Below are 18,558 nucleotides of genomic sequence, written 5' to 3'. Positions count from 1 at the left end.
AGAGGATTTCAACTTGTTTTGTTTTAAATCAACCCCTTTCTCTAAATCCACCCCCACCCCGGGCCCAGTCCTTCCACTTCAGACTCACTACAATGTTACACAACATACTAGCCCAATTTTAAATGTACACTAGAACCACATAGTCCTACAACACCACATTAGTCCATTAGAAAAGCTATTCAAAATAACTAAATAATCAAACGTTTTTTGTCATTCTAATGTGTTTCTTATGGATATGCCATTAATACTTTATGTAGAGTTAAAACAAGTTATTAAGGTTACAGTAACATGAAGGCAGGAGCAGACAGACCCACACACGCACACACACACAGAGCCAAGTTTCACACCTTTCCACACCCTAATCAACCCAACAGGCCTTGTTGCTCAATGTCTTGTTAGTCTGTGAGAATGTGTTGATATGATGTGTAGTCATGGAGGAAGTGAGATGGGGTTGCTTTAGACTACAAGGTGGATCCCTCACCCAGCTACTGTATACTTGGGGGGAAGACACCTTACCTCTCTTGTTCTTGAAATGGATCCAGCTGTGTCATTAGGTCACAGTGGCAGAGGGATTTTAATGTTCAGATCAGAATATGTGCTGGGCTGTATGCTAAGCAAGCAGCTGATGAGTCACTGACACTGTAATTGACATAAAGAAAAAGGGATAAACATTGTGTTAGCTGTCGAGGAGTGCGCCCAGGGCTTGACTGGAGGAACACTGTCTGTGTTACTGTACGTCTTGTAGCGTCTTGTCATTATAGTCGTTTCATGAGCCTGCATCAAGCATAGTGGTATCCCGATAAAGTGATTGTGCATGCAAAAACACATGCCAGATAGTGGACCCCCTGTGATAAAATGGTAGCCAGTGGGTAGGTGTTCTGTGGAATGATCTCTTGTTTGGTCCTGGTCTGCTGCTAAAGCTCTGAGTAACCATCTGGACCAGTCCCACTGCTCTGGGCTGTCTGAAGACTTACCCCCAGCATAGCAGCACTCCCCTCCGTGTGGGCCACTCGCCGTGTTGAGTCGGGCCTGCCTGCCTTCCTGGGGAAAAACATCCAACCAAACAAAAACACAGCTGAAGATAAGGCGAGAGAGTTTGTGTGTGTGTGTGTGTGTGTGTGTGTGTGTGTGTGTGTGTGTGTGTGTGTGTGTGTGTGTGTGTGTGTGTGTGTGTGTGTGTGTGTGTGTGTGTGTGTGTGTGTGTGTGTCTCTCTGTGTTTCAAGTTTCAAGTTTTAAGTACAGTGAAATGCCTTTCTTGTAAGCTCCAAACCCAACAATGCAGTCATCAATATCATTGTAGCACTAAAAATAACATAAGGTAAAACAAAAACAATAGAGAAATAAACGTAAGAAATTAAAAGAACACGAGAAAGTAAGATGCAATATACAGGGTCAGTTTCAATACCATATTTACAATGTGCAGTGATGAAGTGATAGAGGTAGGTATGTATAGGGGTAAGGTGAATAGGCATTAGGATATATGATAAACAGAGTAGCAGCAGCGTAAATTATGATTGTGTGTGTGTGCGTGTGTGCGTGTGTGTAGAGTCAGTATAACTGTACAGTGCATTCAGAAAGTATTCAGACCTCTTGACTTTCTCCAAATTTTTGATTTTTTTGCAAATGTATAAAAATCTGGGGAAGGGTACCAAAAAATGTCTGCAGCATTGAAGTTCCATCATTCTTAAATGTAAGAAGTTAGGAACCACCAAAGCTCTTCCTGGAGCTGGACACCCGGCCAAACTGAGCAATCGGGGGTGAAGGGCCTTGGTTAGGAAGGTGATCAAGAACCTGATGGTCACTCAGGTGAGCTCCAGAGTTCCTCTGTGGAAATGGGAGAACCTTCCTGGGAAGGACAACCATCTCTGCAGCAGTCCATCTACCAGGCCTTTATGGTAGAATGGCCAGACAAAAGCCACACCTTAGTAAAAGGCACATGACAGCCTGCTTGGAGTTTGCCAAAAAGCACCTAAAGACTCTCAGACCATGAGAAACAAGATTCTCTGTCCTAATGAAACCAAGATTGAACTCTTTGGCCTGAGTGCCAAGCATCACGTCTGGAGGAAACCTGGCACCATCCCTACGGTGAAGCATGGTGGTGGCAGCATCATGCTGTGAGGATGACTCGAGGGTGTAAATGCTGCCAAAGGTGCTTCAACAAAGTACTGAGTAAGGGTCAAAATACTTATGCAAATGTGATATTTCATTTTTTTGTTTTTTTTGCAAAAATGTCTAAAAACCTGTTTTTGCATTGTCGTTATTAGGTAGTGTGTGTAGATTGATGAGGGATTTAATCAATTTTAGAATAAGGCTGTAATGTAACAAAATGTGTAAAAAGTCAAGGGGTCTGAATATTTTCCGAATGCACTGTATGTGCATGTAATGTTTGTGTTGCTGTGTCAGTGTGTGTGAGTGTGTAGAGTCCTGAGGATATGCAGGATATGGCACTACATAGCCAGGTCACTGACCTCCTCATCGTCACCGGTGATCAGGCCTACCACCGTTGTGTCATCAGCAAACCTGAAGTTGTGGGTGAACAAGGAGTACATGTGGGGGTCTAAGCACACACCCATGTGGGGACCCCGTGTTGAGGGTCAGCGTGGCGGTGTTGATGTTGATGTTGCCTATCCTCACCAACTGGGGTCAGCCCGTTAGGAAGTCCAGGATCCAGTTGCAGAGGGAAGTGTTCAGTCCCAGGGTCCTCAGCTTGATGATGAGCTTGGAAAGGACAATGGTGTTAAATACTGAGCTGTAGTCAATGAATCAACATTCTCACATAGGGCTTCCTCTTACAGTATCTAGGTGGGTGAAGGCAGTGTGGAGGGCAGTTGAGATTGCATCGTCTATGGATATGTTGGGGCGGTATGGAGACACACGCACCTCCTTGTCAGGCGGATGCACTGGAGAAAGTGCTGAAGACATCTCTCTGGACGAGGAACTCCCAGACACACATTCACTCTGTGTGTGTGTGTGTGTGTGTGTGTGTGTGTGTGTGTGTGTGTGTGTGTGTGTGTGTGTGTGTGTGTGTGTGTGTGTGTGTGTGTGTGTGTGTGTGTGTGTGTGTGTGTGTGTGTGTGTGTGTGTGTGTGTGTGTGTGTGTGTGTGTCCGTCCGTCTGTGTGATGAAATTTTCTAAAATGTTACATGATTGCTCATTATTCAATAATCTGCAGGAGAGAAAGAAAAGTGGCCTATTGGTTGGTTGAGTGCAGATGTTCTGCTTTTGATTAGAACAGACATACTTGGGACTGGCCCAAATGATGTGATTAACTAGCAGATTGTCCTCCTGCCCTAAGCAGTTAACATCTATTTAAAGACAGAATCCTTAGTTGAAACAACAACAAAGGGACACCTCACCTCTGTTTTGGTAAAAAAGGGATGGGCCTGGAGAGATTGAACCACTCTCAAATCTGAAGACAGAGCTATGGATGCAAGGACTGACCATCCATGATGTCAAAAGTATAGTTTTACCATGTTTTGAGGTGATACAATGTTTGTTTACATTTACATTTTGTACAAATATTGGAGTTAAACAAGCTTATATTTGGGGTTCTGATGGCATATGACAGCACATGAGCTCATGAGGCAAGTATACGTTTTTCCTTCAAGAATCAATGGCTATATGTCAATATTTGTTCAGAAATTAGTGTGGCAGCTAAGGATTCTATGTATAGAGGTCACTGAATGTAAAGCCCAGTTAAGAATTCAAGTAATGAGGATCCGATTGATGAAATCTCAGGAATGTGACCATCTCATCCAAAGTTCAGATTCAAGCACTTGACTGAGCGAGCAGTGTCAATGCAATGTCTGTGTTCCTCATTAAGGCGTTCACCTCAGACACTTCCACACCCGAGGGGTAGTATGAGTGTGTGTGTGTGTGTGTGTGTGTGTGTGTGTGTGTGTGTGTGTGTGTGTGTGTGTGTGTGTGTGTGTGTGTGTGTGTGTGTGTGTGTGTGTGTGTGTGTGTGTGTGTGTGTGTGTGTGTGTGTGTGTGTGTGTGTGTGTGTGTGTGCGCGTGTGTGTGCGCGTGTGTGTGTGCCAGAACGCACATTGGCTAGGGGTGGGGTGAGTGAGGTATATCTGGAAGGGCCGGGTGTTTGCTCAGACAGACAGCAGGTGGAGGTGAAGGTGTGTCCAGAGAAATGCCTTCAGCACTCTCTTCGGTGCAGCAGCCTCTCACAAGACAATGAGGTACGTGTGTGTTTAAACTAGAAGTAATCAGCCTCTTCAGGTTAACCATGTGAGAGGACAGAGAACTAGACAGAAAAGACATGGTATTACTCACTGTTTGGGGGATTTGATCATGTGAGTTTGAGATATTACTGTGTGAGAGTGGCCACTGTGCTAATGACAGTTTCCCCACAGGCTGAGACAGTGATATGTTGTCACACAAAGCCCTAAATTCTGTCAAATCAGTTCAGTCATGTCTGTTTCTCATCACTAAAACACTAGTATACCATTTAGTTACCAGCCAACCCCTGGCACACAGTTCAATCACTAACACAAATTTAAAGCATTTGGCCTCTCTGAAGTAATTGAAACCTATGTGTTACTTGGTCTTGATCTGAGCCTAGTGATTTATCCATTAGCTGGAATTCACTGTTCACATTTTGCATTCTTATCGGTGCTCAGGCTCTGTTTACCTATGATTTCTCACCTGATTGTGCAAAATTGTAGTATTTTCAGTACTTTTAAGCTTTCAGTCTCTCTCTGCCCAGCGACTGAGCTCTAACATTCCATAAACATAGAAAAGTGTTCTTTTTTCCATTCTTTTCCCCAAGCTGGGTTTTTCTTTTGCCGTAAATAATTTGGGTGAAATCTGAGTCTCCACAACTTCCTACTACACGTTTTAATGCTGGAGTTAGAGTGTAGTAGACGCGCGACATGTGATTTTAAAGACTTTCCTCTATCCTCAGGAGACTTAATATTTCACACATTAACTTCATAGATGTTGTCACACATTTGAAATGAATATGTGCTGTAGCCGTGTAATTGTGCAGTACATCATTTCAGAGGTTTGTTTTAGAGCCGTTATAATTTGAAGATGATATCCGTTGATAAACCAAACTCTATAAATATAAAGTTAGTGAATCATTTAAATGCATGTAAATAGTCCCCCAAAATCCCTTTAAAGTAATCCGAAGCATGCCAAATGAAAAGATTCATTATAAAATGATCAGCTTTGGAACGTTCTAGGATTTTTTACTTTGCGTGTGGCTGTGCATGCATGTGAGAGAGAGTGTGTATCTGTTGGAGTGTGTGTTGTTTATGCAAATTCACATGCCATTTTTTTTCTTCAGTAAAACTGACATCATTAAGCATGCTGTAATCCTGAAGAAAAAGTCAACAGATATTGGCTCCATTAAGGAGTGGACATGTGTTAAGTGTGTTGCACTGCTTGATTTGCTTGAGGAGGGATGAAGTCGATTCAAAGCACGCTTTTAAACTCCCGTAGCAAATGAGCTGGCCAGATAATTCAGTTAAGGGAGATATGATTACTTCTGGTTTTCTGTGAGGCAGAATGGAGTTGACGCAGCGAGATGGAGACCAGGGGTTGCATTTCAGGCCCATCAGCCAGTCAGTCAGTGTGTCCCGGGGACTGGGCCCAGCGCTTGTTTGAGGAAAGATTACCTTGACAAATTGGATAAACATCTTGTGCATGACAGGATGCTGACGGAGGGTCGGCTCTGCATGCACACCTGGGGAGAGTTTGCTTAGTGTGTGACCAGGGTTTGCAGCTCAGCTCACCCAGCCTGGTGCTGTTTATCCCAGACAGGTAACGACAGGCACAATGGCCCAGGCCTCTCCAAAAACACTCCATGCAGGTTTCAGGTGTCTGTCTGTCGCTCTCCACCCCCTCCCCACTCTCTGTTTTTACCTGCATCTGAGATGGACTGCAGACTGCAGCTTAAAGAGACAAAGAGAAGAGAGCAGGCTGCCTGTGCTGTGTTCTGCTGCAGAAAAGGCCAGCCAGGTGAGGCAGAGAGCAGCAGGTAGATGGAGGAGGGTTTGAGCAGAGGGCAGGTTTACACAGTGATTGGCTGGCTGGTCCCGTTCCCCTCTGCCTAGCCATCTTCCATGGCCGTCAGTCAGTTGCGGTGAACTCAGCAAGCATGTGAAACTTTATCGCAGGATTGAGTTTGTTGAAAGTCAGCCACTCTGTGACAGTGAGTTCCAGAACAGAACACCTTTTCACTGTAACCCCCAGTGCTCTGCCACTGAGAAAATACATGCTGGAAAAACACATTTCAAAGCTCCCACATCCAATATGTTTAAGGAGGTTGTGAGGTTATGTTGTTTTGAATTGTTTGGTGACGTGTTGTTATAAATTACAGAACATGGGTTGTGACACCATTCACCATCACTAAAAAACTACATCATTATTTGTCATTTAAAGTGGAGCAAAAAACATTAGTAGTGATAGTAGTGACAGTAGATGTATTTCTATGAGGAAACAGTGGCATTGAAATGTGTGGAAGTGGAGATGACTGTCTCTCTCTCTTCACATCCAGGCAGCCTGAAGGTTAGACTGTGTCGAAAAGTGTGGTAATGAGACAGGTGTAATGGCCTTATGATTCTGTCCTGGGGGAACTGTCTGTGTATGATTGATCAGATCCAGGGAAAAGGGGCCTCACACCTGAGATCACCTCTCTCTTTGTAGTACAGAAACTTTGGAAGGATATTCTATTACCTTCTAACCCAGGAAATCTCTTTATCTCTTTATCTCTCTTTCTCCCTCTCTCTCTCGCTCTCTGTCTCACTCTCTCTCTCTCTGTCTCAGGCCCTCTCTCTCTATCTCAGGCTTTGTCTCTCTGTGTCTCTCACTCTCTCTCTGTGTTTCTCACTCATTCTTTCTTTCTTTCTCTCTCTCGCTCTCTTTCTCTCTAACGCTCTCTGTACAGTATGTAGAACTGTACCATCTCTCTCTACATGGCTGTCCTTACCACACATCCTCCTCTGGAGTCGTGTAGAGGTTAGTTTATCTAATGCCATATTCCCAGGCGCTAGACTCCGTTTTTGACAGGTTCATCTTTTTATAATTTTACACAGGATTTTGTTATTTTCTGTCTCCCATTTTTCCCCCACTATCTCTATGGGGGGTAACTTGATCATACTTAGCAGATTTAGAGCCAAGTTCTTAATTTATGTAACCTACTTTGCCATGTGTACAGCCAGTCTTTTGGTTCTCAGATCAGTTCAAGGAACACATTGCTGTTACTCTTTGGCACTACAAGGTCAGCTGCTTCAGTGGCGATGACAACATGCATGAAGACCAGTGGCATCTTGCTCATCCTGTGTGTCCAATACCCATACCAGCTTAATGTCACTTTTAGCTTTCAACTAACTAACTGTACTATCTAAATATAATTATTGTCATTACTGCATCCCCCATCAGTGATCCTCTGTTCAGAAAGTGGTAGCACCACTGTCACATGCATTAGACAGTGTGTGTTTTCCCAACTGGAGGACACCGTTCAGATAGGAAGTCAATTCCAATCCCCTAACCATATATCCCTCACTCACTACCACCATCACCACTATGACCACAACCATCACCCAAAACAATGAGGGCAGTCTGTTCTTTACTAAAAATAATCTGCAAGCAAATAGCTCCCTTTCTGCATGTGAGAATGTGTGAAAGGACCCACTAATCAAGTCACAAAAGAGTTGGAAAACAAGTGCAGAGGAAATAGAAGGCAGGCAGCATAAAAGGCCTTTGTGTGGCGCTCTGTTTCCCTTCTATACTCTGAGTGTATCATAGCTGACATTTCCACTCTCATTACTGGGATTCCATGAACGGGACCTCAAGGGCGCGGTCGCTCAATGATGGGGAAGGATGGCAGGCTCTTTCTCCTGCATGTTTTATCTCATACCAACCCTCACATTTCACTGTAATAGAGCTGAAAGTTCTGTCCTGTTCAACTCTGTTCTGGTTCTAACCTTAAACCCAACCGACCAGCTAGGCCTCTGGGTTCTGGGTTCCATGTCTCGGTCACACTGTTTCCTCCAAAGGGTTAAAAATCCCCAAGAAAAGTGCCTGTCTTTTCCCACTGGCATTCGAGGGCTAATTTCCAGATTAGGAACAGGAAATGTATTTAATCCCTCCCACCTTCATTCAATTCAAGAGGGTCTTGTTCTTCATGCTTAAACGCTTGCTAGCCAAAGCTTTATTTGAATCAGTCAACAGTAAAGGAGAACCAATTGAACATTATTACGTCAAACAAAAAACGGATGACCCTTTTTTTTAATTTACAATTTACTATAATATTTTATCGTCAGTTCTTTTCAGTAGGTGATAATAAGTAAGAGCCTTCCCTGACTAACACAGATGGCTATAGAAGTAGTGACCGTCTGTAAGCTTTCTAAAAGATGAGAACTCTAGAAAAAAATACAAAGCAGAATTTCAGCATATTTTGTATAATTATTTAAATATTATTCCAAGACGTGCTTAAACACAAGTGGTGTGAGAGAAGAAAAACATCTCTCCCTCCATTTCCCTTCTAGATTGCTGGGAATGGGATGAGCATCCTGCCCTCCAGGACATTTACAGCACTCTGTGTCAAATAAAGGCCAAGAAGATCATTAAGGACCTCAGTCACCCGAGCCACAGACCGATCAAGATGGCGCCGATAGACCTGGTAGCTCTGTTTCTAGCTCCTAAGCAACTTTGCAGTATTTAGTTATTTTGGTGTTATTTCTTACGTTGTTAGCCCAGAACATTTTTTGTGTTATTACATACAGCCGGAAATAACTTTTGGGTATCAGAGCAGCAGTAACTCCCCAGCATTACAACCAGAAATACGACTTTCCTGAGTTGGATCCTTTGTTCGTACCCCCCGTGCAATTGAACTTATCCCTGAGGCTGCTCCAAGACGCCGACAGTGGAGAAGAGGTATTTGGAGAGGACTTCTAGTCTGACTCAGGAGGTGTGCATACCATCCACTGTTCCTGAGTATACTACTCGCTAATGTTCAGTCCCTGGACAATAAAGTAGACAAGCTCAGGACAAGGATCTCCATCCAAAGAGACATCAGGGACTGTAACATACTCTGTTTCACGGAACTATGTCTCTCTCTGGATATACAGTCCCCGTGAATATAGCCAGCTGGGTTCTCCATACATTATGCAGATAGGAATATAGAACTCTCCAGGAAGAGGAAAGGCAGAGATGTTGTCACGGCTGTTGAAGGAACTGGACCAAGGTACAGCGTAGTAAGCGTACATTTTCTCTTTTATTCGAAATGAAGCCGACAAAACAATAAACAATACAAAACAAACCGTAAAGTTTCAGGCAATGTGCCATCAAACAAAGTTAACTTCCCACAAACACAGGTGGGAAAAAGGGTACCTAAGTATGGTTCCAGAGACAACAATGTCAATCAGAGACGACAGCTGTCCCTGATTGAGAACCATAGGGACCGGAGAGCGTCGCTGGAAGGTCCGGACTGGAGGGCGACTCTGGAGGGACCGGGCTGGAGGCCGTCTCTGGAGGCTCCGGGCTGGAGGCCGTCTCTGGAGGCTCCGGGCTGGGCGCAAACACAGGACTCACCAGGCTGGGGAGACACACAGGAGACCTGGCTCTGGGAGCAGGCACAGGACTCACCAGGCTGGGGAGACATACAGAAGGCCTCTTCCTTGGCCGAGACACCGGATATACTGGGCCGTGGAGGCGCACTGGCGGTCTCCACCCATTCTGGCTGGATGCCCACATCCACCCGGCAAATGCAGGAAGCTGGCACCGAGCACACAGGTCTGTGAATGCTCAGCCTCGACACAGTGCGCATCACCCCATAGCACGGGGCCTGACCAGTCACATGCTCGCCACGGTAAGCACGGGGGAATTGGCTCAGGTCTTCAACCTGACTCAGCCACACTCCCCGTGTGCCTCCTTCCCAAATGTTTGGGGCTGCCCCTCGGGCTTCCTTGCCAGCCGTGTTCCCTCATAATGTTGCCGCTCCGCCTTAGCTGCCTCCAGTTCCTCCCGTGGATGGCGATACTCCCCAGCCTGCCTCCAGGGTCCCTGGAGGAACTGGACCAAGGCGCAGCGTGGTGAGCGTACAGTTTTCTCTTTTATTCAAAATGACGCCAACAAAACAATAAACAATATAAAACAAACCGTGAAGCTTCAGGCTATGTGCCATCAAACAAAGTTAACTTCCCACAAACACAGGTGGGAAAAAGGGTACCTAAGTATGGTTCCCAATCAGAGACAACGATAGACAGCTGTCCCTGATTGAGAACCATACCTTTCGGACTCTGGTCTGGACTATTGACCTCTGCCTGCCCTTGACCTGTTGTTTGCCTACCCCCCTGATTATGTAATAATCTTTTGTTACTTCGAAACTGTCTGCATCTGGTTCTTCTCCTGAGCCCTGACACCACCGCATTTAACCATGGCAAACTGACTGGGAATATGGTTGAATGCAAACAGTCCAGTTATGCCCTCTGTAAGGCAATCAAAAGGGAAAAATGTCAGCACAGAGACAAAGTGGAGTCGTAATACAGCAGCTCAATCATGAGACGTACACTACCATTCAAAAGTTTGGGGTCACTTAGAAATGTCCTTGTATTTGAAAGAAAATGACATTTTTTGTCCATTAAAATAACATCAAATTGATCAGAAATACAGTGTAGACATTGTTAATGTTGTAAATGACTATTGTACCTCGTAAAGTCAGATTTTTTTATGGAATATCTACATAGACGTACAGAGGCCCATTATCAGCAACCATCACTCTTGTGTTCCAATGGCACGTTGTGTTAGCTAATCCAAGTTCATCATTTTAAAAAGCTAGTTGACTGGCAGCTTCATTAAATAGTACCCGCAAAACACCATTCTCAACGTCAACAGTGAAGAGGCGGCCTTCTAGGCAGAGTTCCTCTGTCCAGTGTCTGTGTTCTTTTGCCAATCTTTTATTTTTATTGGGCAGTCTGAGATATGTATTTTTCTTTGCAACTATGCCTATAAGGCCAGCATCCCGGAGTCGCCTCTTCACTGTTGACGTTGAAACGGGTGTTTTGCAGGTACTGTTTATTGAAGCTGCCAGTTGAGGAATTGTGTAGGCGTCTGTTTCTCAAACTAGACACTCTAATGTACTTGTCCTCTTGCTCAGTTGTGCACCGGGGCCTCCCACTCCTCTTTCTATTCTGGTTAGAAACAGTTTGCGCTGTTCTGTGAAAGGATTAGTACACAGTGTTGTACAAGATCTTCAGTTTCTTGGTGATTTCTTGCAGTGAATAGCCATAATTTCTCAGAACAAGAATAGAGTGACGGGTTTCAGAAGAAAGTTCTTTATTTCTGGCCATTTTGAGCCTGTAATCGAACCTACAAATACTGTGGCTCCAGATACTCAACTAGTCTGAAGAAGGACAGTTTTATTGCTTCTTTAATCACCACAACAGTTTTCACCTGTGCTAACACAATTGCAAAAATGTTTTCTAATGATCAGCAACAGCAGCAGGAATGATTGAAAACTTATTGACTCAAGCCATTACAGCTTTTCATTTTCTATGAATTTGTAAAAAATGTAATACAAAAATAACATAATTCCACGTTCAGAGAGACAGGAGAGAGAGAGAGACAGGTGAGAGAGAGACATGAGAGAGAGACAGGAGAGCAAGACAGGATAGAGAGAGACAGGAGATACAGAGACAGAAGAGAGAAAGACAGGAGAGAGAGAGACAGGAGAGAGCGAGACAGGAGAGAGAGAGAGAGACAGAAGAGACAGAGCAGGAGAGAGAGAGACAGGAGAGAGAGACAGGAGAGAGAGACAGAAAAGAGAGAGACAGGAGAGAGAGAGACAGGAGAGAGAGAGAGACAGGAGAGAGAGACAGGAGAGACAGAGCAGGAGAGCGAGAGACAGGAGAGAGAGAGACAGGAGAGAGAGAGACAGGAGAGAGAGACAGAAAAGAGAGAGAGAGAGACAGGAGAGACAGAGCAGGAGAGAGAGAGAGAGAGAGAGAGAGAGAGAGAGAGAGAGAGAGAGAGAGAGAGAGAGAGAGAGAGAGAGAGAGAGAGAGGAGAGAGAGACAGGAGAGAGAGAGAGAGAGAGAGACAGGAGAGACAGAGCAGGAGAGAGAGAGAGAGAGAGACAGGAGAGAGAGACAGGAGAGAGAGAGACAGGAGAGAGAGACAGGAGAGACAGAGCAAGAGAGAGAGAGAGAGAGAGAGACAGGAGAGAGAGACAGGAGAGAGAGAGAGAGAGAGAGAGACAGGAGAGACAGAGCAGGAGAGAGAGAGAGAGACAGGAGAGAGAGACAGGAGAGAGAGAGACAGGAGAGAGAGACAGGAGAGACAGAGCAAGAGAGAGAGAGACAGGAGAGAGAGACAGAAAATAGAGAGCATATAGGAGGATAAGGCAGATTAGTCCAGTGAAGACATACTTGTTCTTTGTTGGAACATGGTGTCCTCAGCCATGTAGTGACCTGGTAGTACATACTGTTTCTGGTGAACCCCTTTACTGATACACGTATCAGTCAATCATATCACTCTGTTAATCACCATGTCCATAACCTCTTGTTAATCGGCACCATTAATTACTATACTCTATTAGTCATTGCACATTAATTAATAAGTAAATTTGTCAACCCATGTGTCCCAACTTACTCTCAGATACTTCTATTATACACTGTTATGAATCACTCAACTTTTAAAGCAGGAGCATGGGGAATTCAGAAGAAAGTTGGTTGTAATATCATTTTTGTGTGGCGTTTACCTGATTGTTATGCACTTTATATGCACTTTACTGCTTTGTTGAGGGTGGCAATTTATGACACTAAAAATAGTGCTTGAACATGGCTTATGTTGATTCAAGAGTCCTATAGGTGTTAGTAAATGTTTTCGTGATTACTTTATATGTTATCTCAGGCTCTTACGAGATGGATGGCCATCTTTGTTTTATTGACTTTTGTGCATTATGTTCTGTTAAACATTGGGACAAAGATGTATTTGAAAGCTGTGTACAGTGTTACTGCTGGGTTTGTTTCCTGGGCCCAGTTTGGCACAGTTCAGATGACTTTTTGGAGTAAGGGACCAGCCGGTTCCCATTCATTCAGTTTGTATGCAGCACCAGAAGGCAAGTAGCGCTGGGCTCTAAGATATGATCTGTTGACTACAAAGATTGCTGTGACAAGCTACACAAGGCCCCTGACTTGCCTATTAAGCCCGAACCGTCAGTTCCATGTTAATGTGAGGACAACTGTGAAGTGAAACGTTCACTTCTTCTCTAGAAAATTCACACAGGAATGTTAAGAAATGTTTAATTGGGTAAAACATGTGCTATCCACGATCAGGTTTTCAAATGGGAACCATGATAAATAAAATATTTAATAACTCAGTTTTCTTGTTATGTTGACAGACCATTGTGTATCACAATCCTTACGCAAAACATTTCAACTCCTCTTGACAACGTTACTGTAACCAGTACAAACCAGTTAGCCAAAACATTTCAACCCCTCTTGACAACGTTACTGTAACCAGTACAAACCAGTTAGCCAAAACATTTCAACCCCTCTTGACAACGTTACTGTAACCAGTACAAACCAGTTAGCCAAAACATTTCAACCCCTCTTGACAACGTTACTGTAACCAGTACAAACCAGTTAGCCAAAACATTTCAACTCCTCTTGACAACGTTACTGTAACCAGTACAAACCAGTTAGCCAAAACATTTCAACCCCTCTTGACAACGTTACTGTAACCAGTACAAACCAGTTAGCCAAAACATTTCAACCCCTCTTGACAACGTTACTGTAACCAGTACAAACCAGTTAGACAAAACATTTCAACCCCTCTTGACAACGTTACTGTAACCAGTACAAACCAGTTAGCCAAAACATTTCAACCCCTCTTGACAACGTTACTGTAACCAGTACAAACCAGTTAGCCAAAACATTTCAACCCCTCTTGACAACGTTACTGTAACCAGTACAAACCAGTTAGACAAAACATTTCAACCCCTCTTGACAACGTTACTGTAACCAGTACAAACCAGTTAGCCAAAACATTTCAACCCCTCTTGACAGCGTTACTGTAACCAGTACAAACCAGTTAGCCAAAACATTTCAACCCCTCTTGACAACGTTACTGTAACCATTACAAACCAGTTAGCCAAAATATTTCAACCCCTCTTGACAACGTTACTGTAACCAGTACAAACCAGTTAGCCAAAACATTTCAACCCCTCTTGACAACGTTACTGTAACCAGTACAAACCAGTTAGACAAAACATTTCAACCCCTCTTGACAACGTTACTGTAACCAGTACAAACCAGTTAGACAAAACATTTCAACCCCTCTTGACAACGTTACTGTAACCAGTACAAACCAGTTAGCCAAAACATTTCAACCCCTCTTGACAACGTTACTGTAACCAGTACAAACCAGTTAGACAAACATTTCAACCCCTCTTGACAACGTTACTGTAACCAGTACAAACCAGTTAGCCAAAACATTTCAACCCCTCTTGACAACGTTACTGTAACCAGTACAAACCAGTTAGCCAAAACATTTCAACCCCTCTTGACAACGTTACTGTAACCAGTACAAACCAGTTAGACAAAACATTTCAACCCCTCTTGACAACGTTACTGTAACCAGTACAAACCAGTTAGACAAAACATTTCAACCCCTCTTGACAACGTTACTGTAACCAGTACAAACCAGTTAGCCAAAACATTTCAACCCCTCTTGACAACGTTACTGTAACCAGTACAAACCAGTTAGACAAACATTTCAACCCCTCTTGACAACGTTACTGTAACCAGTACAAACCAGTTAGCCAAAACATTTCAACCCCTCTTGACAACGTTACTGTAACCAGTACAAACCAGTTAGCCAAAAGATGTTTGTTGTTGCAGCTGAGGAAAAAAAGTGATTGGCTGATCCCTGTGTCCCATGCAGGACAATCGTCCAGTCAAAAAGAGAACACAGTTGGCTTGTGTGGGCCCTAGTAGTTAAGATCCTACTCTGTTCATCCCTGCCTGACTGCCCAATGCATGGACCCACCCCACTCAGAAGAATATGTCCAGTCATCTCTGCACTGAAAAGGCCACATGTGCAATAATGTCTAGATTCCATAAAGCAGCCAGAAGAAATGTCACTATTATGGAAACATATTGCTGTTTTATGGACTACTGACTGAACTGTAGAGTACACTGTTTAGCTTATGGTGATGCAATAATGTGTGGATTTCTAAAACCCTTCCTGTACTTTGAATTGTGATTTGAAATGTGTATTAATGATAAAAATATTTTGTGTTATTTTGACAAATCGTATCTGTTGTGTTGAATGTTACATTTTACATTTGAGTCATTTACAGATGTAGGATTTTTTTGAGCGAGTTTTCTGCAGCAGGAAATCCTGCAGCAACAGAAAATGTGAATTATTATATGGATTATAATTCATGGACAGTTTTGTTGGAGTTGATAAATGTTTTGTTAGGGCAAATAAAGTCTGAAATTTCAGACAAACTTTAGAAGCCTTTTTAAAACTCAAATACACAATAAGTTTGCTGCTGTGCAGGAAATTTCCCAGCAACAAAAAAAGTGATAAATTAAGATCCTACATCTGCAGGAGACGCTTTTATCCAAAGTGACTTACAGTAAGTGCATTCATCTTAAGGTAGCTAGGTGAGACAACCACATATCACAGTTGTAATAAGTAAATTTTTCCTCAATACAGAAGAAGCTTTTTTTCACATTTAAAACAGTTAAAACTATAATTATCCCAGTGACTTTATAACATATTCTGAGCTTTTGCTTACCTACCCATCTCCTTTGTTGTCCTCTGTGAAAGTTATACACTGCATATACAAAGGTACGTGGACACTCCTTCAAATTAGTGGATTCGGCTATTTCAGCCACAACTGTTGCTGACAGGTGTATAAAATCGAGCACACTGCCATGCAATCTCCATAGACAAACATTGGAACTAGAATGGCCTTACTGAAGAGACTTATAACATGGCACAGCCATAGAATTCCACCTTTCCAACACATCAGTTCATCAAAATTCTGCCCTGCAAGAGCTGCCCCGGTCAACTGTACGTGCTGTTATTTGGAAGTGGAAACCTCCAGCAGCAACAACATCTCAGCCGCGAAGTGGTAGGCTACACAAGCTCAAAGAACTTGACCGCCGAGTACCTAGGAGCGTAGCGTGTAAACATTGTCTGTCCTCGGTTGCAACACTCACTACTGAGTTCCAAACTGCCCCTGGAAGCAACATCAGAGCAAAAACTGTTAGTCTGGAGCTTCATGAAATGGGTTTCCATCGCTGAGCAACCGCACACAAGCCTAAGATCACCATGCTCAATGCCAAGCGTCGGCTGGAGTGGTGTGAAGCTCACCGCCATTGGACTCTGGAGCAGCAGAAGCGTGTTCTCTGGAGTGATGAATCACACTTCACCATCTGGCAGTCCGATGGAAGAATCTGGGGTTGGCGGATGCCAAGAGAATGCTACCTGCCCCAATGCATAGTGCCAAGTGTAAAGTTTGGTGGAGGAGGAATAATGGTCTGGGTCTGTTTTTCATGGTCCGTGCTAGGCCTCTTAGTTCCAGTGAAGGGAAATCTTAACACTACAGCATACAATGACATTCTAGACGATTCTGTGGTTCCAAGTTTGTGGCAACAGTTTGGGGAAGGCCCTTTCAGCATGACAATGCCCCCGTGCACAAAGCGAGGTTTATCGAGATCGCTGTGGAAGAACTTGACTGGCCTGCACAACCCCACCGAACTGACCTCAACCCCATCGAACACCTTTGGGATGAATTGGAACGCCGACTGCGAGCCAGGCCTAATCGCCCAACATCAGTGCTTGTAATCGCTCAACATCAGCACTCGACCTCACTAAGGCTCGTGGATAAATGGAAGCAAGTCCCCGCAACAATGTTCCAATATCTAGTGTAAAGCCTTCCCAGAAGAGTGGAGGCTGTTATAGCAGCAAAGTGGAGACCAACTCCATATTAATGCTCATGATTTTGGAATGAGATGTTCGACGAGCAGGTGTCCACATTCTTTTGGTCATGTGGTGTATGTGTACTTAGTACTTACCGGTAGGCTAGTATCTCTACTTATTTTATAGCTCTTCTGGTTACTGTGTGTGTGTGGAGGAGGGCCTAAAAATGACAGCCAGACCTACTGGGCTGATGATAATGTAATTGTTACACACTCTTGTTGACTCTTGAAAAGTGCTGTGAATGGATCCCCTAAGAACGGGAATTGTTGTTGTTTTGGCTGGTGCGGTCTGGAGGAGGGCAGGGAACACAGAGGGAGCAGAGGGCCTGGTTCTGCTGGGAAAGAGAGGAAGAGAGCGGAGCAGTTGTATGCTTCCCCAGGGACCCTACTGGGGAACCATACACCTGTCTGTCTGTTCTCAACTCATTTGTATAATGCTGGGTCATGGATGAAATTGAGTGTTAGGCAGCGGGATTGAAGTTTTAATTCTGGCTCGGTGGTTTGGGGCAGCTGTTCTGCCTTTCCCCTCCCAGTCAATTAGGACGGAGAGGCAGAACAGGGCCATGCTGGAGCGGAGGCTGGCTGTCATCAAGTACTGCTGCCACCACGCTGAATAGAAATCAAATGAAGGAGTTGAGTCATGTTGAGCTAGCTAATGTTTGTCCTTCTCTAAACAATAAATATGTTGTGAATATTCACTCAAGTGGACAGAGGGAGGCGGAATGTCAGTGAGACGAGGCAAAGCCGCCAAGTGTTGCGAAATTATAGGTTGCGATTGCATTGTGCAACAGTAATATTGTAATAGGCGTTCATGACTCGAGAGAGGTCGTTTTTCAATTAGCAGTATCTGTAGCCTGCAGCTAAAAGATCATATGTTTTTACAACATGCCACTGTTCCACCAGGCATCTGTCAGGTGGAAATGTACCGCCTCTAACAGCCGAGCGACGAACTCCACATGCGAGGAAGCTGCAGTCTCCCCAGTCCTCGGGTGACTGACACTAAACGAAGTCAGCAACTTTGAGTCGCTGAGGAGAGAAAACGCAACATGCCGACTGGACCGCACAAAGCATTCCTGATGGGTGATCTGAGGAGTGTGAGCCCGAGCAGGCCCCACAGGAACCAAATCCACTCCTCTGCTCTCTGTACTCTCCCTCTCCTTCCAAATCTGCACCTCAGCCTGGTGCTGACCTGGATATGGGAAGTGGAGTCATCTCATGCTCACTCTCTCTGCACAGATGAAATAGGACTAGGGGTTAGGTGTATGTCGTCCATGCTTAATGCCTCCAATATGCACCAGACCATCAGATTCAGGCCGAAGGATGAGTCACACAGGCTTAGATGCCGCCACAGTGTCCCAACCACCCCATGGTAATACCCTTTTGTTTTTTAAGTGCTGCCCTAGTCAGAACTGTGTGTTCATGAGTGAGTGTGTTTGTTGGGGGGGTGGGGGAAGGGGCAGAGTTTTGCCTGGTCTGTGACTATTTGACCTCTCTTTGGGCCATGGCTAATACAGAGTGTGGGCTCCTGAATGGGACCAGGGTCAGTGCCCAGTGACACATGACCTGCCACGGTTAATTGCAGCAGAACAATAGGCTCAGCCCCAG

The sequence above is a fragment of the Oncorhynchus kisutch genome, linkage group LG10, assembly GCF_002021735.2.
Source record: "Oncorhynchus kisutch isolate 150728-3 linkage group LG10, Okis_V2, whole genome shotgun sequence".
NCBI classification, from domain to species: Eukaryota; Metazoa; Chordata; class Actinopteri; order Salmoniformes; family Salmonidae; genus Oncorhynchus; species Oncorhynchus kisutch.
The sequence above is the reverse complement of the archived record's forward strand: the minus strand, read 5'-3'. Positions refer to the sequence as shown.